Source organism: Physella acuta, unplaced genomic scaffold (genome assembly GCF_028476545.2).
Source record: "Physella acuta isolate Inbredline_101_S28 unplaced genomic scaffold, ASM2847654v3 ptg000716l, whole genome shotgun sequence".
NCBI classification, from domain to species: Eukaryota; Metazoa; Mollusca; class Gastropoda; family Physidae; genus Physella; species Physella acuta.
The window spans coordinates 167,298-187,315 of NW_026732234.1; the positions used below are offsets into that span (position 1 = coordinate 167,298).

A 20,018-nucleotide genomic window follows, 5' to 3' on the forward strand; every position below is an offset into this window, starting at 1 on the left:
TGGTCTGTCTCTATGAAACTGGTCATAAATATGTTATTAAGATTGATCGCCTCTTTTGCAATAATACCATTGAATCAAGTGTACTCAATTTGGATAACATATAAGTTGTTATGTCCTATTGTTTCAATGAAAGCATATCTTTATGAGCAAACCTAGACAACTGAAAATTTAATACAATAACATGAATTTTTTTTTAAACATTTTTTTTGTCTTTCGACAGGCTTTGTAAATAGTATATAATATTGATAATCGAACATGTAACTCTTTAGAGTGGGTAATTGTAGTTTTTTTTTAATTTGTATTATCTTCTTCTTTACAAATTTCTTTTATGAAATACAATCCATTTGTAAATTCAATTTTAATGTTTTATTACTTTTCTACGTAGTTATACTTTATTTTAAATGCACTTAAATTATGTAACCATATATTCTATATTCCAAAAGAAAATTTAATCTTAGTCAAATATAAGTCCATATTTTCGTAAATTTAATTTCTGCTGTATGTCATTGAATTTTTTTTTTACTTAAGCTTTCCGTGCTTATTTCAGAATTTGTTGATGGTATTAAGATTTTTTAAAATCTATTTTACGGTTGAAACATTATTGAATGATGATTAATAATAAATGCATATGTTATGGACTTTTGGAAATGTACAATTTTATTATACCGAATAAATGCAAAAAAGTAGCTGTGTCTATTTTGTTGTTTATAAACATAATCCTTACAGTCTCTTTAGATCGTAATACTTGATCAAGTCATCTCTTACGAGCATCGGTGCGGAGGTGGAGGGGGAGTTAAGTGTACGTCCTGTGGCCACTGAGACCAAGTTTATGGTCCAAATGGGTCCCTAATTAACTTGATTGTTACTGAAAACTATTGAATCTTAGTTTTATAATCGTGTTTGCCTTATCCAGAAACGTATGTTTTGTAGGAGAAGAATTCAATTGTGAGCAAGGCTCAATCTGGTCCCACAGAATCAAATTTTAGTAATTTTGATTAAATAGTATTATACAAATATAGATTTTGCTTTTTTTTCAGACACACGTGTTTACTTAAAATATATCTTATTAGTTTGTTACCTGATAAGATTGCTATTAGATTACACATTTCTCAAACAACATAGACTTTAATCCATTTTTAGTTAATTAAGACAATTTAATAACAAATAAACTACATTTACATTTCTTCTTTCAATATCAGGTTTTTTAAATCCTCACACTTGAACTGTATCCGATAATATTTAATTAAATTAAACATAATACCTTCAAAACATTCACAAGTAGCAATAACATTAATCGAATTACTTAGTGTAGGCTAAACTTCAAGGTAAAGTTAGAAGAATTTGTTTTAAATTAAAATGGTACAGCTTTATTCTTGTCTAGATTGCCGCTATAAAAAATAGTGGACCGTTGTTTCCAAAAGCTGAGTACGCATTTTCATTATTTGTAACCAGAATCTTTCATACTTTCCTGGACATTTTTCGTCTTTTTGCTTACAAAAGGCTTACACATTTTTTGTTTGTGAGAGCCTTGATGTAAGTCAGGCCTAAATGTAAGGAAAAATAACGCGATCGCATAACATAATCCTTGTTTTGGATTTATAGAAATCAATAAACTTACTTTTAAATGAAACGTATTTTTAAAAGCATGTATCTATTTAAATTTCAAGACTCATAACTTTATCGGAAATGTTTTTTTTTTTAAATCGTATATTTGCAAAAGGAATTAAAATATTTCACATAATCGTATTACTAAAAACAAGCAATGGCGCCACTAGTTTGTTAACACTCTCTCTCTTCCTCCCTCTCCCTCTCTCTCTCTCTCTTTCTCTCTCTCTCTCTCTCTCTCTCATCCTCTTTCTCTTTCATAAACGTCTCAGGCTATTGCTCATTAGCCATGAAAACTGAAACAGGGTTAAGAGAATAGTTTCTTCCAGGCATCTCTTCGGATGGGGCTTCGCCCAATCCCCCCCCCCCCCCCAACCCCGAAGAAAGTCTACCCCCCCCCCCAGAACGAAATGGAATTTATATAGATAATATATACTTTTACCAGTGTCCACCCCCCGGAAATTGTTGGTTCCCCCCCCCCCGAAAATATCAAGTGCCCCCCCCCCCCCCGGAGAAAAATGTCTGTAAGAAACATTGGTTAAGAGTCGAACATAATTTCTTTTCCCCAAGTTACCAGTCGCTAGACACGTGAGTTACCGCCAGGTTTTTACTTCCTCCCCCAGTTTGGACATGAGGGGCAGTTCCGTCAGGTGACGACCTACAACCTCAAGCCCGGGATTCGAACTCTGGATCACGCCGTCCCCATAATGTGTTAACAATAACAGTGAATAGCTTATTTAAAAAATTCTAACAGATTAATAATTAGCTTGTTGGTTTATTTGGTATCAATATAATATTTTATTTAAATTGAAAACCCTGTTATCATAATTCCCCCCCCCCCCCCCCAAAAAAACGGATGATGAAAGTGAAGAAAAACTTCAGAAACATTTTTAAAGTCAGTTATTTTCGTCCAGTTTTCTCCCTGAACTCTGCAGTAATCTCCCCCAACAGTCCCAGATCCGACATGATTTCTATAGCTGTCAGTGCCAGAGCTTTTCCTTGGTTCTGTGACAACAGGAAGGCTGACCTGGTTCCTGAAAGAAGAAAATATAATGTAATTCTCTAAGGTGTTCATGTGTGTCTATGATATGCGTCTATGAAGTGAATGTATAAGTGACTTTTTTTGTGTGAATGACATGTGTGTGTATCTTTAGTCTAAAAGAAACAACTAAATACAATTATTTTAAAACAAACTAAAAAGCTCTACAAAGCAATATCATAACTTAAATATTATAGTTAAAAAGCTTTAAAGAACTAGTATCCCTTGTCTAGGCCAGAAATATTTTTTTTCGAAACATCGTTATCACAAGTATCGTTATTTAGATCTATTAAATTTTAATAAGTATGTGTCCAACTAATTGGATTAAAAACTAGATATTGTCGCATTGTAAATAAAGAAGGTATCTGGAACAATTGAATGAAATCAATGCATTAGAAATGGGTCAAAATAAAGTTACGAGATTTTCCACAGATACACTAACAAACTACCTTGTGAGCTAAGTAAATGCTTGTAAAACGGACATAACTGAAAAGTGTTGGTAATTAATTTGGTTGTCGCCCTTGTCATTTATCTACCTGATGTTTTGATCTTTATCTTCCACAAAGTACACTCATTTATTAAATCTTAATTAAAAAGTTTAAGTAATTAATTAAAACGTATTATCAACTATCCAAATAGTAAAATATTATTTTAAAAAGAGACAAAGCTCTTGCTATTAGTCGGACACCTGTAATATACTCGCCCAGTTGCTGTGATGTTGTCCTTTACAATTCCGGAGCTATAAAGAATTCATAAACTAGTGCTTAAGAAATAAGAGTAAACTATACTATATGTACAGGAAAAAGAAAATGCTATTATTCTACTAAGAATTATCAAAAGGTTGATAGAAGTTTGGGTATAAATCAGTTATTTGACTTTTAAATACAAATACTTCTCATTAAGGTAAATTAATTTTACTGTTTTTCTTGCGAATTCAAAATAATTTATATGTTTATAAACCTTATTTATTTTATTTTATTTTAAAGTTATAATTATTCACCATAATGTGTGAATAACATAAAGGATTATTGAAAGTAAATAAAAACATCGTATGACCTGATTCCTTGGTAAAGTCTTTGCTGTGGTTAAGTGCAGCCCCTATCCTGTACATAGGGTGGATACTGGGACATACATAGCTGACATTTCCAATATCTGTAGATCCTACTGGACACTAAATGTTTACAAAGAAAAGATGTTTACAGTACATGAATATTTGGTACATAGGGTGGATACTGGGACATACATAGCTGACATTTCCCATATCTGTAGATCCCACTGGACACTAAATGTTTACAAAGAAAAGATGTTTACACGAATATTTGGTATATAGGGAGAGTACTAGGACACATGTGAAGTACATGCGTGTAGAACGTACTGGACACTACACAAACACATGGTCATATGGATGTTTACAGTACACACAAACGAGGTACATAGGATGAATTACGTGCGGCGTCAAAACGGCCAATGACAAAACGGCTCCGTCAAAACGACCCCGACAAATCGGCCCCGACAAATAGGCCCCGTCAAAATGACCCCGTCAAAAGGGCCAGCGACATATGGACCCCGTCATATAGGCTCTCGACAAATAGGCTCCCGTCATTTAGGCTACCGACAAATAGGCTCCCGTTATATAGGCTCCCGACAAAAGGGCTCCAGTCAATAAGGCTCCTGACAAATAGGCTCCCGTCATTTTGGCTCCCGACATGTAGGCTCCCGTCATTTAGTTTCTCCACAAAACGGCCCGCGTCATTACGACTCCCGACAAATAGGCTAGCTTCATTTTGGCTCACGACAAAAAGGCTCCAGTCAATTTGGCTCCAGACAAAAGGACCACCGACACAATGGCGTAGCTACCGTAAAGCTAGCGTAAGCAAGGCATAAAAAATTAAAACTTTTACAATGGATTTTTACATATTTGCTACATATAAATAATTTAAAAAAAGAAAAAGGTTAAAACTTCCAAAAAGCCCCCCCCCCCCCCCACCGTTTCGGCACCGTTTCGGCAGTGGGATTCAGTGTGTGTGTGGGTCAAACAGAGCCCAATCGTTATAATAACACTACAGACGATATCACTTTGTCGTGCAAGACATTGAGAGAATCAGCCTATAAATAAACTTTTTAGCAGTAGTAGGCAAACATAATAATATAGTATAAATACATAATCAGGACATATAAAATACAAAATGTTGCCTTCAGAATATTTATATATTAAAAAATATCCATCGTTGAAGTTGATCTCTTCGTTTAACTCCTCTGTAGCCTAACGCAGAGGCGTAGCGAAGGCGGGGCGGGTGATGCGGACCGCAACGGGTGACACTATTTAGGGGGGGGGGGTGACACCAAAGGAAAAAAAAATTGCATAATTTATAGAATGAAATGCCATTTTTCCAGATCCATTAGTTAAAGTTAAATAGTCTTCTAAGTACAAATCGAAAATTATATCAAGAGAGGGGGGGGGGGGGTGACACCACGACGTAAACGTAAACTATAAAGAAAACAATGCTACATCCAACTGTATTATAAACAGACTGTAGATAAACATCGTTACTATTAAGTCTGCAGTGATTAAAGCTTAAACACGTACGTGTACCAGTATGTGGCATATATATAAATTTTAGGCCTATGTAGGCCGACACACGCACACACCACACACACACACACACAAACACACACACATATATATATATATATATATATATATATATATATATATATATATATATATATATATATATATATATATATATATATATATATATATGCTTTGTTTCCTGGGAGGGGGTGACAATACGAAGTGCCGCACCGGGTGACACCCGACCTAGCGACGCCACTGGCCTAACGGCTGACGAAGGTGCCCACTGATAATTTTTGCATAGGGGCCCACAAATTCTTGCTACGCCACTGCACTGACAATACCGTTTCTGTAGAGACTAAGTCTCCCGGCAAAGCGGTCTCATTGAATATGACACCTGCCAGTGGGACCCTTCATCAATATTCTTTAGAGTTAGCTTATCCAACACTCTTATGTAATATAACGTATGCATCTCTTGTTCGGCAGGCCTTATTTTTATATTAGTTTATCTATTATAAAATATAGTACGTTTTAATTTAAGGGTCATCTATCTATGACATCCATAATTGAGTCGGTTATAGGCTGTTCCAACTCAGTGTGTGGGGAGAAGGGTCCACGCTGTACCTTCCTACCTGCAGTATGCTTGTAGGTTATCAAAACAAAATGCTGTTATCATGTAAACATCATGTATATCATACATTTATACTTCTGTGCTCGCTTTTAAGCAACAGATCTTTTCTGTTGTAAATTAAACATTATCAAAACTTTAGAATTGGTTGAATTTAGCTGTTAAGGGCTCGATTTGTTTGTGAATTAATGTTGGTTCATGAAAAACAATTTCATTCGGGCATTTAAAAGAGGTTATAGTGGTATTGGAGGTAAGACACAATGGTTACTTTTATGCCAGTTGTGGTCATGCCATTCATTGGTCTGGAGCCAATATGTCGGGAGTCATTTTGTCAAAAGCCAATATGTCGGGAGCCCAATTGCCGGGAGCCAATATGTCGGGAGCCCATTTGTCGGTAGCTAATATGTCGTGAGCCCATTTGCCGGGAGCCCATTTGTCTTGAGCCCTTATGTCGGGAGCCAATATGTCGGGAGCCGCTTTGTAGGGAGCCAATATGTCCTGAGCCTATTTGTCAGGGGTTAATATGTCGGGAGCCCATTTGTCTGGAGCCTATGTTTCGCAAGTCAATATGACAGAAGCCCATTTGACGGGAGCCAATAAGTCGGGGCCCTTTTGACGGGGCTATTTTGACTGGGTCATTTTGTCGGGGGTCGATTGGACGGGGTCAAATTAACGGGACCGTTTTGACGGGGCCGATTTGTCCCGGGCCGTTCTGACAGGGCACAGATGAATTATTTGACACTTGTTACTTTAAATGGGGTAATTTAATTTAACCTATATATTATTCTGACAGTGTGTGTACAGCACCTGTAGCCTAATGTACAATTTACCTCTAAGTTAAAACCAGATAATTTATCATGTGTGAAATTGTTACCGTCTCTGTGAATGTTATCTCCAGATAAAACCAGATAATTTATCATGTGTGAAATTGTTACCGTCTCTGTGAATGTTATCTCCAGATAAAACCAGATAATTTATCATGTGTGAAATTGTTACCGTCTCTGTGAATGTTATCTCCAGATAAAACCAGATAATTTATCATGTGTGAAATTGTTACCGTCTCTGTGAATGTTATCTCCAGATAAAACCAGATAATTTATCATAAGATGTGAAAGTGTTACCGTTTCTGTGAATCTTATCTCCAGATAAAACCAGATAAATTATCATAAGATGTGAAAGTGTTACCGTCTCTGTGAAAGTTATCTCCAGATAAAACCAGATAATTTATCATGAGATGTGAAAGTGTTACCTTCTCTGTGAAAGTTATCTCCAGATAAAACCAGATAATTTATCATAAGATGTGAAAGTGTTACCGTTTCTGTGAATGTTATCTCCAGATAAAACCAGATAAATTATCATAAGATGTGAAAACGTTACCGTCTCTGTGAAATTGTTACCGTCTCTGTGATCGTTATCTCTGGATAAAACCAGATAATTTATCATAAGATGTGAAAGTGTTGCCGTCTCTGTGAAAGTTATCTCCAGATAAAACCAGATAATTTATCATGAGATGTGAAAGTGTTGCCGTCTCTGTGAAAGTTATCTCCAGATAAAACTAGATAATTTATCATGAGATGTGAAAGTGTTACCGTCTCTGTGAAAGTTATCTCCAGATAAAACCAGATAAATTATCATGAGATGTGAAAGTGGTACCGTCTCTGTAAAATTTCTCCTGTCTGGCTCCACCATGTTGATGTGTTTTTCGTAAACTTTGGCCAAGGTCCGGTTGTTGTTTATATCAGAATAGCCAATTTGGCTGTGATCTATGTCAACCTGCAATGTTAAATCAAGGAAAATTGCTTATTGGTGTTCTACAAGTAATTTTGTTAGTAGCTAACATAAAAAATAATTAAATTTAATTTATGATAAAAATACTTTACACTTCACATGACAAGCCTTAAGGGCTTTGCACTTATGATATTTTAATGAACATAAAAAACATCTGTTACATATGTATCTAGGTGTTGACATCAATGGGGATGGAGGTAAAGCTTTCATTATTAAAAACATTGCACTACAACAAGTTATATTTTAACGGGTAAACAGTTTGCAAAGTTTCGTCTTGGGTCATCTATTTCTTGTGACAAAAAAAAGTGCTTTTATTAACTTTACAAAACAAAGCACTTTATCTTCATTGTGCAATGTTTTCTAGATGTCACAAATACCTTGTCACTTGTCTGCTACAATTGTCACTACCATATAGTTCTATTGGTCTAAGTACCAAAAAATGTCTGTTGATGCCATATAGGAAATAAATGTTAATCAAACTTAAAAGAATATTACACAAAATGTTGTTCAAACTTGCCGTGCAACCCGTTGCTATGGCAGCGCCCTCCCAACATTTGGTGACCTTCTGGGCGACAACTTCCAGTTCACGTCTGTCCTTGGCCCTGATGCAATACTCTAACTGGGTCAAGTCTGGGATTACGTTGGCCTTGGTACCTCCTTTTGTGAAGATCCCTGTAGGAGGTCTTATCTTTAAAGTTATTAATCTTCAAGAAAACATATAAACATCATATTCTCTCATCAAATAACACCACCAAGAACCTGCTATGAAGGTAATCCCCCCCCCCCCCCCACCATGAAAACATCATGACCTCACCATTACCCAGCCCCGGAACCCAACTCACCATGAACCCTATGAACCCCACACTGAACCCACCATGAACCCGTGTTGTTGGTTTCAGCTGTTGTCTTAACGCTGAGATGCTGTTGTAAGCTTGTATAGCGGCGTCCAGGGCGTTGACCCCGTCCCATGGCGAGGCAGAGGCGTGGCAAGCCTTCCCGTGGTAGGTGATCGTTTACCTGTTTTTAGACATTAATTGTCTACAACAGTCCGGTTAAGTCACTTAACTATCAAATATACATTGCTACAACGATCTATTTAAGTTCCCTATCGTATGTTTAGTGTTACGGGCCTTTTGTCCACTTTCTGTGGATATGTTAACGGTTTAGTTAATTAAGTAAATTAAGTATCCAAAGTAAGTTGCTGCATCCATTTTAGTTACCTATCGAATATCCGATGTATGTCATATGTAATATATATTTAAATATTTTTCATTCAACCGAAATAAAATTGCGATATACTTTATAGGCACATATTTCTAGCCGATATCATAATTTTTAGTAAACGACTAGGATTATATTTTCAACTTTGAATTAACAGGACGCACAAGCCATGACATATTTGAATTGCCTCTACCCTATCAAACAAATGAGAAAAACCGACTCAACCATTGACATAAAAAACTTACTGTTGCATGGCCAGAGTTTCAGGCATGGCAATGTTCTCTGAACATGGGTGACACATCATGGCCACATGGACGTCATCAAAAGCCCCGGCCTCCATCAGAACGATCTTTCCTCCCCCTCCCTCTTCTGCAGGGGTCCCCAGCACCGTCAACTGGGCAGAGAAAATATTAGGTGGTTGTCAAAAGGACAGAGAAATTTGGGGTGGTTGTCAAAAGGACAGAGAAATTTGGGGTGATTGTCAAAAGGACAGAGAAAATATTGGGTGGTTGTCAAAAGGGCAGAGAAATTTGGGGTGGTTGTCAAAAGGACAGAGAAATTTGGGGTGATTGTCAAAAGAGAGAAAATATTGGGTGATTGTCAAAAGGGCAGAGAAAATATCGGGTGGTTGTCAAAAGGACAGAGAAATTTGGGGTGATTGTCAAAAGGACAGAGAAATTTTGGGTGATTGTCAAAAGGACAGAGAAAATATTGGATGGTTGTCAAAAGGGCAGAGAAAATATCGGGTGGTTGTCAAAAGGACAGAGAAATTTTGGGTGATTGTCAAAAGGACAGAGAAAATATTGGATGGTTGTCAAAAGGGCAGAGAAAATATCGGGTGGTTGTCAAAAGGACAGAGAAATTTGGGGTGATTGTCAAAAGGACAGAGAAATTTTGGGTGATTGTCAAAAGGACAGAGAAAATATTGGATGGTTGTCAAAAGGGCAGAGAAAATATCGGGTGGTTGTAAAAAGGACAGAGAAAATATCGGGTGGTTGTCAAAAGGACAGAGAAAATATTGGGTGGTTGTCAAAAGGACAGAGAAAATATCGGGTGGTTGTCAAAAGGACAGAGAAAATATTGGGTGGTTGTCAAAAGGACAGAGAAAATATCGGGTGGTTGTCAAAAGGACGGAGAAAATATTGAGTGGTTTTCAAAAGGACAAAATATCGGGTGGTTGTCAAAAAGGAAAAGAGAATGATGGTTGCCGATAGGGCAGAGAAAGTAGCAATGCACAGAAAATATCGAGTTTATAAACAAATTGGACCAACCTCGTTAAAATCGTCTTGCACTGAACCATTTGTCCTACAGTTTAGATGAATGGACAAAACAACAAGAATTTCAAACAATTTAACAATTTTTTTCAACATTTCTTGAGGTGGAGGTTTAATCGATAACAACAGTTTCAACCAACCTTTCCTATGGGCCGTCCATGTTTTTCCATAACGGCCTTGACCCCAAGAGCAGCTGCCACCCCGAGCTGTGCTATCAGGTTGTGACCACAGGCATGTCCGATCTCAGGCAGGGCGTCGTACTCACACAGGACAGCGATGTTAGGGGTCTTGTACTCACTTTCTGTGGATATGTTTAATGTTAGGGACCTTGTGTCCACTCTCTGTGGATATGTTTAATGTTAGGGGCCGTGTGCTCACTTTCTGTGGATATGTTTAATGTTAGGGACCTTGTGTCCACTCTCTGTGGATATGTTTAATGTTAGGGACCTAGAGTCCACTCTCTGTGGATATGTTTAATGTTAGGGCCGTGTGTCCACTCTCTGTGGATATGTTTAATGTTAGGGGCCGTGTGCTCACTTTCTGTGGATATGTTTAATGTTAGGGACCTTGTGTCCACTCTCTGTGGATATGTTTAATGTTAGGGGCCGTGTGCTCACTTTCTGTGGATATGTTTAATGTTAGGGACCTTGTGTCCACTCTCTGTGGATATGTTTAATGTTAGGGGCCGTGTGCTCACTTTCTGTGGATATGTTTAATGTTAGGGGCCTTGTGTCCACTCTCTGTGGATATGTTTAATGTTAGGGGCCGTGTGCTCACTTTCTGTGGATATGTTTAATGTTAGGGACCTTGTGTCCACTCTCTGTGGATATGTTTAATGTTAGGGGCCGTGTGCTCACTTTCTGTGGATATGTTTAATGTTAGGGCCGTGTGCTCACTCTCTGTGGATATGTTTAATGTTAGGGGCCTTGTGTCCACTTTCTGTGGATATGTTTAATGTTATGGGCCGTGTGCTCACTTTCTGTGGATAATGTTAAGGGCTTTATGTCCACTCTCTGTGGATATGTTTAATGTTAGGGGCCGTGAGTCCACTCTCTGTGGATAATGTTATGGGCCTAGTGTCCACACTCTGTGGATATGTTTAATGTTAGGGGCCTTGTGTCCACTCTCTGTGGATATGTTTAATATTAGGGGCCTTGTGTCCACTCTCAGTGGATATGTTTAATGTTAAGGGCCTTGTGTCCTCTCTCTGTGGATATGTTTAATGTTAAGGGCCTAGTGTCCATTCTCTGTGGATATGTTTAATGTTAAGGGCCTAGTGTCCACTCTCTGTGGATAATGTTAGGGGCCTAGTGTCCACTCTCTGTGGATAATGTTAGGGTCCTTGTTTCCACTCTCTGTGGATATGTTTGTTTAATTAACCCAAAACACCACTGGGATAATAGATATCATTAAATTACTGCAACAAATACCAGATATCACATTTTACACCATCTGTAGATTGATATTTTTCTACGCATGATTTTTTCATGTAAATAATAAATATAACTATACTGCTGACGACAACCTTAAGCTGTATTCAGCACAATTAATACATTTATTAATTAATTAGACGCTAGAATTAACTAGAATTAACTAGCCTATTGTGTTAACTAATTAACTAGATATTAACTTGTTTTAATTAAGTACACTATAAGCCCTCATTATGTACAGTATTCTCATTCATTAAATCAGCAGACAAACCAATCATAAATGGCGACTGCTACCACTCCTTCCCCTCCCTAGCTTCATTACGACTACAACATTACAAAATGTATTCAAAAGATCTATAAAGCAAATTTTCGCTTTTTCTATTACAGGCTGTCGTTTTACTAAGTGGGGCTAATTTGTTTTAAGTGCTCGCTATTACTTTAGTTATGTCCCTTTTCCTACTAAATCTAATCCTCGTTAAAGACTACATTTCATATTTAATTCTTTTGAAAATGACATATTCTTACATTTAATGAAATTGCTCCATTAGAAATGTGGTGAAACTGAGACTGACAGACAGAATGGCGGATAGACGGACAGACGGACAAACAGACGTTGTGACCAAAGAAAATGCTTGTAAAATTAAAAAGGGAAAGAACGCGCTTTTATAGCCTCTATAAAATACAATAAAAGTTAAAAAAAAACATTAAATTTTCAAGGAATTAGATATTAAAGTGTTTATAGATGTTTTCCATGCCACGCGAATATATTGTGATTACCAGGAACATGGCAAGTTAGCACAATTAGAAGTCGTTACAGTCACATATGGAATACGGTTAGTTTATAATTAAAAATGTATATGGTGTTATTTTGTACCGAAACATTATTCAATTTAAGAAAGTTAGGAGGGCAATCTCTCACGCTAAATCTCTACACGCTTTCACTTTTCTGACTACTCACAATACTAAAATGAGCATAAAAAATGCAATATAATAAAAAACAACTCACCCCAGTAGCCTGACACCCCCACTATAAAACCAACTCACCCCCAGTAGCCTGACACTCCCATATGAAACGAACTCACTCCAGAAGCCCGACACCCGCACTAAAAACCAACTCACCCCCAGTATAAAACCAACTCACCCCCAGTAGCCTGACACTCCCAACACCCCCAGTATAAAACCAACTCACCCCCAGTAGCCTGACACTCCCAGGTTGCCCTGAAAGCAGTCTCCACGTTTTTGTAGCCTCTCTCCACAGCGAACCCTCGTTCTTCTAGAAAGTTCGTCAGTACATTGTGGGCAATTCTCTCTTGAAACAAAAGTTCTGGATTCCTCCATATGGTTAGGCTCAACTGTTCTAAGGCATCAGCCTCCTGGTCAATGGCTAGGCAGGCTGTAGCAAACAGTTGCTCCATCTCTCGTCTGCTGATCTCACGACACACTCCTGTTTATATCACGTGCGACATCTGTTTAGTGTAGTGGTTCTCAAGTCTTGATAGAAGAACAGACACATTAGAAAACTAAACAGGCCTGCCGTAATAAACTCTAATACAGTTTTAATAATTCCTAAAAGATTTTACAACATGTTTACACCACTACTAAGCTACAACAAAGAACAATTTTAAAACAGGAACTTTTTGTGTGTAAGGGCGTGGTCGAGGAATAGATCAACATGAACGTTCCAGTTCAGCTTACGTGCTCGTGTCCGAAAGACCTATTGAATCTACCCTGCCCAGATGGGTGTGGATCAACTGACTGGAGTTGGTAAGTAATGGCGTCTTGGCTTAGTCTTACCACATGTTCCTTTCAACGTGCGGCGTCAAAACGGCCAATGACAAAACGGCCACGTCAAAACGACACCGACTAATCGGCCCCGACAAATCGGCCCCGTCAAATTGACCCCGTCAAAAGGGCCTGCGACATATGGACCCCGGCATATAGGCTCCCGACATATAGGCTCCCGTCATTTAGGCTACCGACAAATAGGCTCCCGTTATATAGGCTCCCGACAAAAAGGGCTCCAGTTAATAAGGCTCCTGACAAATAGGCTCCCGTCATTTTGGCTCCCGACATATAGGCTCCCGTCATTTAGTTTTTTCCACAAAACGGCCCCCGTCATTACGACTCCCGACAAATAGGCTAGCGTCATTTTGGCTCACGACAAAAAGGCTCCTATCAATTTGGCTCCAGACAAAAGGACCACTGACAATACCGTTTCTGTAGAGACTGTCTCCCGGCAAAGCGGTCTCATTGAATATGACACCTGCAAGTTGGACCCCTTCATTAATATTCTTTAGAGTTAGCTTATCCAACACTCTTATGTAATACAACGTATGCATCTCTTGTTCTGCAGGCCTTATTTTTATATTAGTTTATCTATTATAAAAAAATAGTATGTTTTAATTTAATGGGTCATCTATCTATGGGTTCCATGACAAATGATCTCAGGACAAATGATCTTAGACAAAATATCTCAGACAAAATATCTCACGGACAAATGATCTCAGGACAAATGATCTCAGGACAAATGATCTCAAGGACAAATGATCTCACGGACAAAAGATACCAGGACAAAATATATCAGGACAAATGATACCATGGACAAATGATCTCAGACAAAATATCTCAGACAAAATATCTCACGGCTAAATTTTAATAGTATGTACGATGAATTTAGTTGACTGTAACTGTTTTTTTATTGTCTGTCAATATGGTTTTGTTTACTTTTCTACGCTTAATGATTGTGAATAAAGTGAATTTGTTAAACTTAACAAAGCATCAAAAATTGTATTAAACTTAATCTTTCTAATAGCATTTCATTTAAAAAATTAAAATTAAAAGAAACTTACTCCTGAAATGTATAATAAATGATAATGTATAAAACAAATAAAGTAACAGTAGCTATACAACATTAATGTTCAAAACACGCGAAATATCTTTCAAAAATGTGAATGGGTCTTTAGGTTTGTATCGTAAGGTCATCATTGGCCGTGTGGAGACGGTGTGGTCGGTCAAGAGACCACAGGTCATCAATGGCCGTGTGGGGACGGACAAATCGGCCCCGTCAAAACGGCCCCGTTAATTTGACCCCGTCAAATCGACCCCCGACAAAACGACCCAGTCAAAATAGCCCCGACTTATTGGCTCCCGTCAAATGGGCTCCCGATATTTAGGCTCCCGACAAATGGACTCCCGACATATTAACCCCTGACAAATAGGCGCAGGACATATTGGCTCCCGACAAAGCGGCTCCCAACATATTGGCTCCAGACATAAGGACTCAAGACAAATGGGCTCCCGACAAATGGGCTCACGACATATTGGCTCCCGGCGATTGGGCTCCCGACAAATTGGCTTTTGACAAAATGACTCCCGGCATATTGGCTCCAGACCAATGAATGGCATGACCACTATTGGCATAAAAGTAACCATTTTGTCCTACCTCCAATACCACTATAAACTCTTTTAAATGCCCGAATGAAATTGTTTTTCATGAACCAACATTAATTCACAAACAAATCGAGCCCTTAACAGCTAAATTCCACCAATTCTAAAGTTTTGATAATGTTTAATTTACAACAGAAAAGATCTGTTTTTTAAAAGCGAGCACAGAAGTGTAAATGTATGATATACATGATGTTTACATGATAACAGCATTTTGTTTTGATAACCTACAAGCATACTGCAGGTAGGAAGGTACAGCGTGGACCTTTCTCCCCACACAGTGAGTTGGAACAGCCTATAACCGACTCAATTATGGATGTCCAAACTGCTGCATGTTGTTAAGGGGAAAACACTTGTGCTATAGAGAAAGAACTGTATACCTGTACAAGCGCGACTTAGCTGTTTCTAGAATTCTTTCGCCGGTCGACAACAGCTAAACACAAATAACAAAAGTAACGTTAACACACTTAACTTTTGCAGTCCGTGGAACTGGTGGAATTTTTTGTTTTAAGTACAAACCAGGATTTTTTGTTAAAATGTTATGGGCTTATGAATAAGTCACAGATCTCTATATTTTCAAACATGTTTCTCAGATTGCATGGGTTGCATGAAGAACTTTATAGTGCAACGTTCGCCTTAATTAGTTTGCCTTTGATTAAAACATGTAACTTGTCGAGTTTGGTCTAAGACATCTTGTAGCAGAGCCCGTTCTAGTATTTTTGTAAACATTACAGAAATTAAGCAGTAGAATAGTGGTGAAGGCTTAGGTCAACTTGGCCCAGTGTTAAGTCATGCGGCACAAGCTACATATGCCCGACGGCTAACAACATCGTTATCAGGCAATCTAAAATGCCTCTATAAATTATATATATATATATATATATATATATATATATATATATATATATATATATATATATATATATATATATATATATATATTTCACTGACAAAATGTATGGTTTCTCTTTTGAATCTTCGTCAATTATTCCACTCACGTTTACAAATTTTATCAGCACGAGAATATACTAGGATAATGACTGCATCATCAACTCGTTGATAAACTATGGTACGGACTGTATCAACGTGTTGATAGCAGTGGCGGACCGAGAAAAAAAGGGCCTCCCCGCAAAAAAAAATTCTGCCCCCCCCCCCTTATATATATATATATATATATATATATATATATATATATATATATATATATATATACATACATATATGCAAACACAGAGTATAAAATGTCTTTATTTGTTCAATTTAAACAAATTACAACATGTTATGTGTGTGAGTGCATTAGTCTGTTTTGCTGTAATACTGCCTACCCTCAATAATTAGCCGGTCAAAAGAATATAAACATGAAAGCTATGTATTTGTAATGGTTTCTCGTATTATGTTTATTTTTATGTTTTTTTGTATTTATATTATTTGTTTTAAATATATTTCCAATTTATGCTATGTCATTCTTTAGAATGTAGTTTATAAAAATAATAAACAAGAGAAGTAATTGCTTTTTCATTTGTTTAGTACACATATATTAAAATGAGCTTATGTGCACCCTTATTTTATTATTTTAAAAAGGGAAATAAGTCTTGGAAGTGTTTTGAACGTTTGCCTATTTTTCACACTACAGCTCAGGCATATAGTTTTTTAACGCAACATGTGTTAGCTACTGTATAACATCACTACTGTAATATATATCGATGGTCTCGGTCGCAAACCGTCTAACTCCGAAAATGTAAATTTTACAGGAGAGACAAAAAACTGATTATTTCCTTCTCGATCGCTCTAATACACATTTTTTTTAAAGATATCTCCGAAGAAACTCTCTACCGACTATACTGTAGCGTTTTAAAATGTGTTTTGTTAATATTTACAAAATTATAGCAGGTTTAAAAAGATAGACGGTTTGCTCGGTCTAAAATTCTCGGTGCAAACCGTCTATCTGTGCGCGCGCAGACTTAGCTGTTTTGAGCCGAGAATTTCGGTCTCAGCCGCGTTCGTTCGTTTTGTCCAATGAACGTGATTTAGTTATGTTTATGTTTTTAAGTTATAATTAACACTTCATAATATTTAGATTATAGTTTTGGGGTCATATTTTAATTATTTGAATTTATTCTACATTATGGGGTCAGTTTCATTTTTAGTAGAGATGTTTTAGTATGGCTTTATCGCTTTCGACTGTTTTCATTATGTCTGTATTAGCACTAGACTTGTTAACTGTTGAAGGTTATGCTTTATTTATTACATCTTTCTATTCTCACAGTTTATTTTACTAAATCTGGTGGGTGCTGGGTTTGTAGAATGATAAAAGTAAAAACAGAAACTGTATTGTCAGATATATTATGAATGAGACATAACACACTAATCACATTAATACTGACTTAATGTTTACTTATTTTACAAAAATGTAACACAAAAAATGTGTTTATTTTTAAAATTTATTCTTTGAATAAACGTCACATAAACGTCACATAAACGTCACATAAAGAAAAATTAAAATGGCAACATATTTTTAAAATCAGGGAAATCATCATAAAAAGGTGTGTTTATTACTTGCTTTTAGGTGCTCAAATATGACAGCTTTTATCTTTTTTTCTGCTCTTGTACAACTTGACAGGGGTACAGATGAGATCATAATCTTACGACCCTAGCTTAGCAATTGCCATCTATCTGCTAATTCACTTTTAAGTAGACAGTAGCATCATGCTTGTACTGCAGTGCACGAATATCCGTCGCTTTGAATTCTTGATAGGTCTGACTTGTCTTTTGAGATCGGCTGGTTTCTTGTATGGTAAGGCTGGTCTTTTTGAGAGGTTGGTGTCTAATGTCTGTTATGTGAGGCTGGTCTATTGTATGTTACGACTGGTCTGTTAAGAAAGGCTGGTGTCTTGTATGGTAAGACTGGTGTGTTGAGAGAGGCGTGTCTACTGTAGGATAAGACTAATGTTTTGAGAGAGGCCGGTCTCTTGTATGGTAAGAATGGTCTGTTGAGAGAGGCTGGTCTCTTGTGAGTTACTGGTGCCTTAATGTTACGACTGGTCTGTTTCGAAAGGCTGGTGCCTTTACGATTTGTCAGTTGACAGATGCTGGTGTCTTGTATGGTAAGACTGGTCTGTTGAGAGAGGTTGGTCTGTTGAGAGAGGCTGGTCTGTTGAGAGAGGCTGGTCTGTTGAGAGAGGCTGGTCTGTTAATAGAGACTGGTCTGTTGAGAGAGGCTGATCTGTTGAGAGAGGCTGGTCTGTTGATAGAGACTGGTCTGTTGAGAGAGACTAGTATGTTGAGAGAGGCTGATCTGTTAAGAGAGGCTGATCTGTTAAGAGAGGCTGATCGGTTGAGAGAGACTAGTATGTTGAGAGAGGCTGGTCTGTTGAGAGAGGCTGGTATGTCGAGAGGCTGGTCTGTTGAGAGAGGCTGATCTGTTAAGCGAGGCTGATCTGTTGAGAGAGTCTGGTCTGTTATGTGGTAAGACTGGTATGCTGAGAGAGGCTGATCTGTTGAGAGAGGCTGGTCTGTTGAGAGAGGCTGATATGTTGAGAAAGGCTGGTCTGTTGAGAGAGGCTGGTCTGTTGAGAGAGGCTGGTATGTCAAGAGGCTGGTCTGTTGAGAGAGCCTACTCTGTTAAGAGAGGCTGGTCTGTTGAGAGAAGCTGGTCTGTTGATAGAGACTGGTCTGTTGAGAGAGGCTGATCTGTTGAGAGAGGCTGGTCTGTTAAGAGAGGCTGATCTGTTAAGAGAGGCTGATCGGTTGAGAGAGACTAGTATGTTGAGAGAGGCTGATCTGTTCAGAGAGGCTGGTCTGTTGAGAGAGGCTGGTCTGTTGAGAGAGGCTGGTATGTTGAGAGAGGCTGGTCTGTTGAGAGAGGCTAATCTGTTGAGAGAGGCTAATCTGTTGAGAGAGGCTAATCTGTTGAGAGAGGCTGGTATGTCGAGAGGCTGGTCTGTTGATAGAGGCTGCTCTGTTAAGAGAGGCTGGTCTGTTGAGAGAGGCTGTTCTGTTGAGAGAGACTGGTCTGTTGAGAGAGACTGATCTGTTAAGAGAGGCTGTTCTGTTTATAGAGACTGGTCTGTTGAGAGAGGCTGATCTTTTAAGCGAGGCTGTTCTGTTGATAGAGACTGGTCTGTTGAGAGAGGCTGGTATGTTGAGAGAGGCTGGTCTGTTGAGAGAATCTGGTATGTTGAGATAGGCTTGTCTGTTGAAAAATTAATCATAAAAGCATTTACTAAAGACAACTTACCATGTCGTTGAACATGTACGCCAAACATTTTGTAACCTACCATATAAACATTTCTTAACACGTATCTAAACCCTCAATTTAAAGCTAGTAGTGAATTAACAATTATTAAATTCATTGCACATTCTTGTGGAAATATAATTTGAATTATATTGTTTTGATTGATATTTAGATTCTAGAATGAAGATCTAGTTTCAAAGCATTGTGTTAGCCCAAAAAATTGTAAACAAATCAGTTTGATTATTGACAATCTGGAAATAGGCTATATTAAACAAATACTATTTGTTTATTATTCTTTAAAATGATAAAACGATATAGAATAGCTGAACATAATTAATCAAATATCCTTACCTATAAGTACTGTGACTGCTGTGCTCTAAAATTGTGTGATTACGGCGTGCGACTGCGTTCCCGATCAAAAGTGTACTGACAAATATAGCGATATTCGTTTTTCGCCGAGATTTTCAGCGCTAGAAATAATAGGCGGTTTGTTCAAATGATTATATCTCAATAATCATTCTACAGATTTCTCTAATATTTTCAGGCATTATGGGGAATCATATTGGCTTTTGATTTATGTAAAAAGAGAAAATCGAATTTTTTTGAGTTAGACGGTTTGCGACCGAGACCATCGATATGTTTGTTATTTACAAAAAAAATGCAAGAAAATTATTTTTTTAACTATAAAGAATTTATTAGCGTCGGCTATGGGCCCCTAAATGGCGTGGGCCACCCCGCATTGCGGGGTCTGGCGGCACTGTAGTTCCGCCCCTGGTTGAT

At 37.7% G+C, this 20,018-nt stretch overlaps 1 pseudogene; it reads right to left on the bottom strand.

Moving 5' to 3' along the window:
* Positions 1-2,464: 2,464 nt before the first annotated feature.
* LOC131949832 (peptidase M20 domain-containing protein 2-like) overlaps positions 2,465-20,018 on the bottom strand; it is a 34,074-nt pseudogene continuing 16,520 nt past the window's right edge.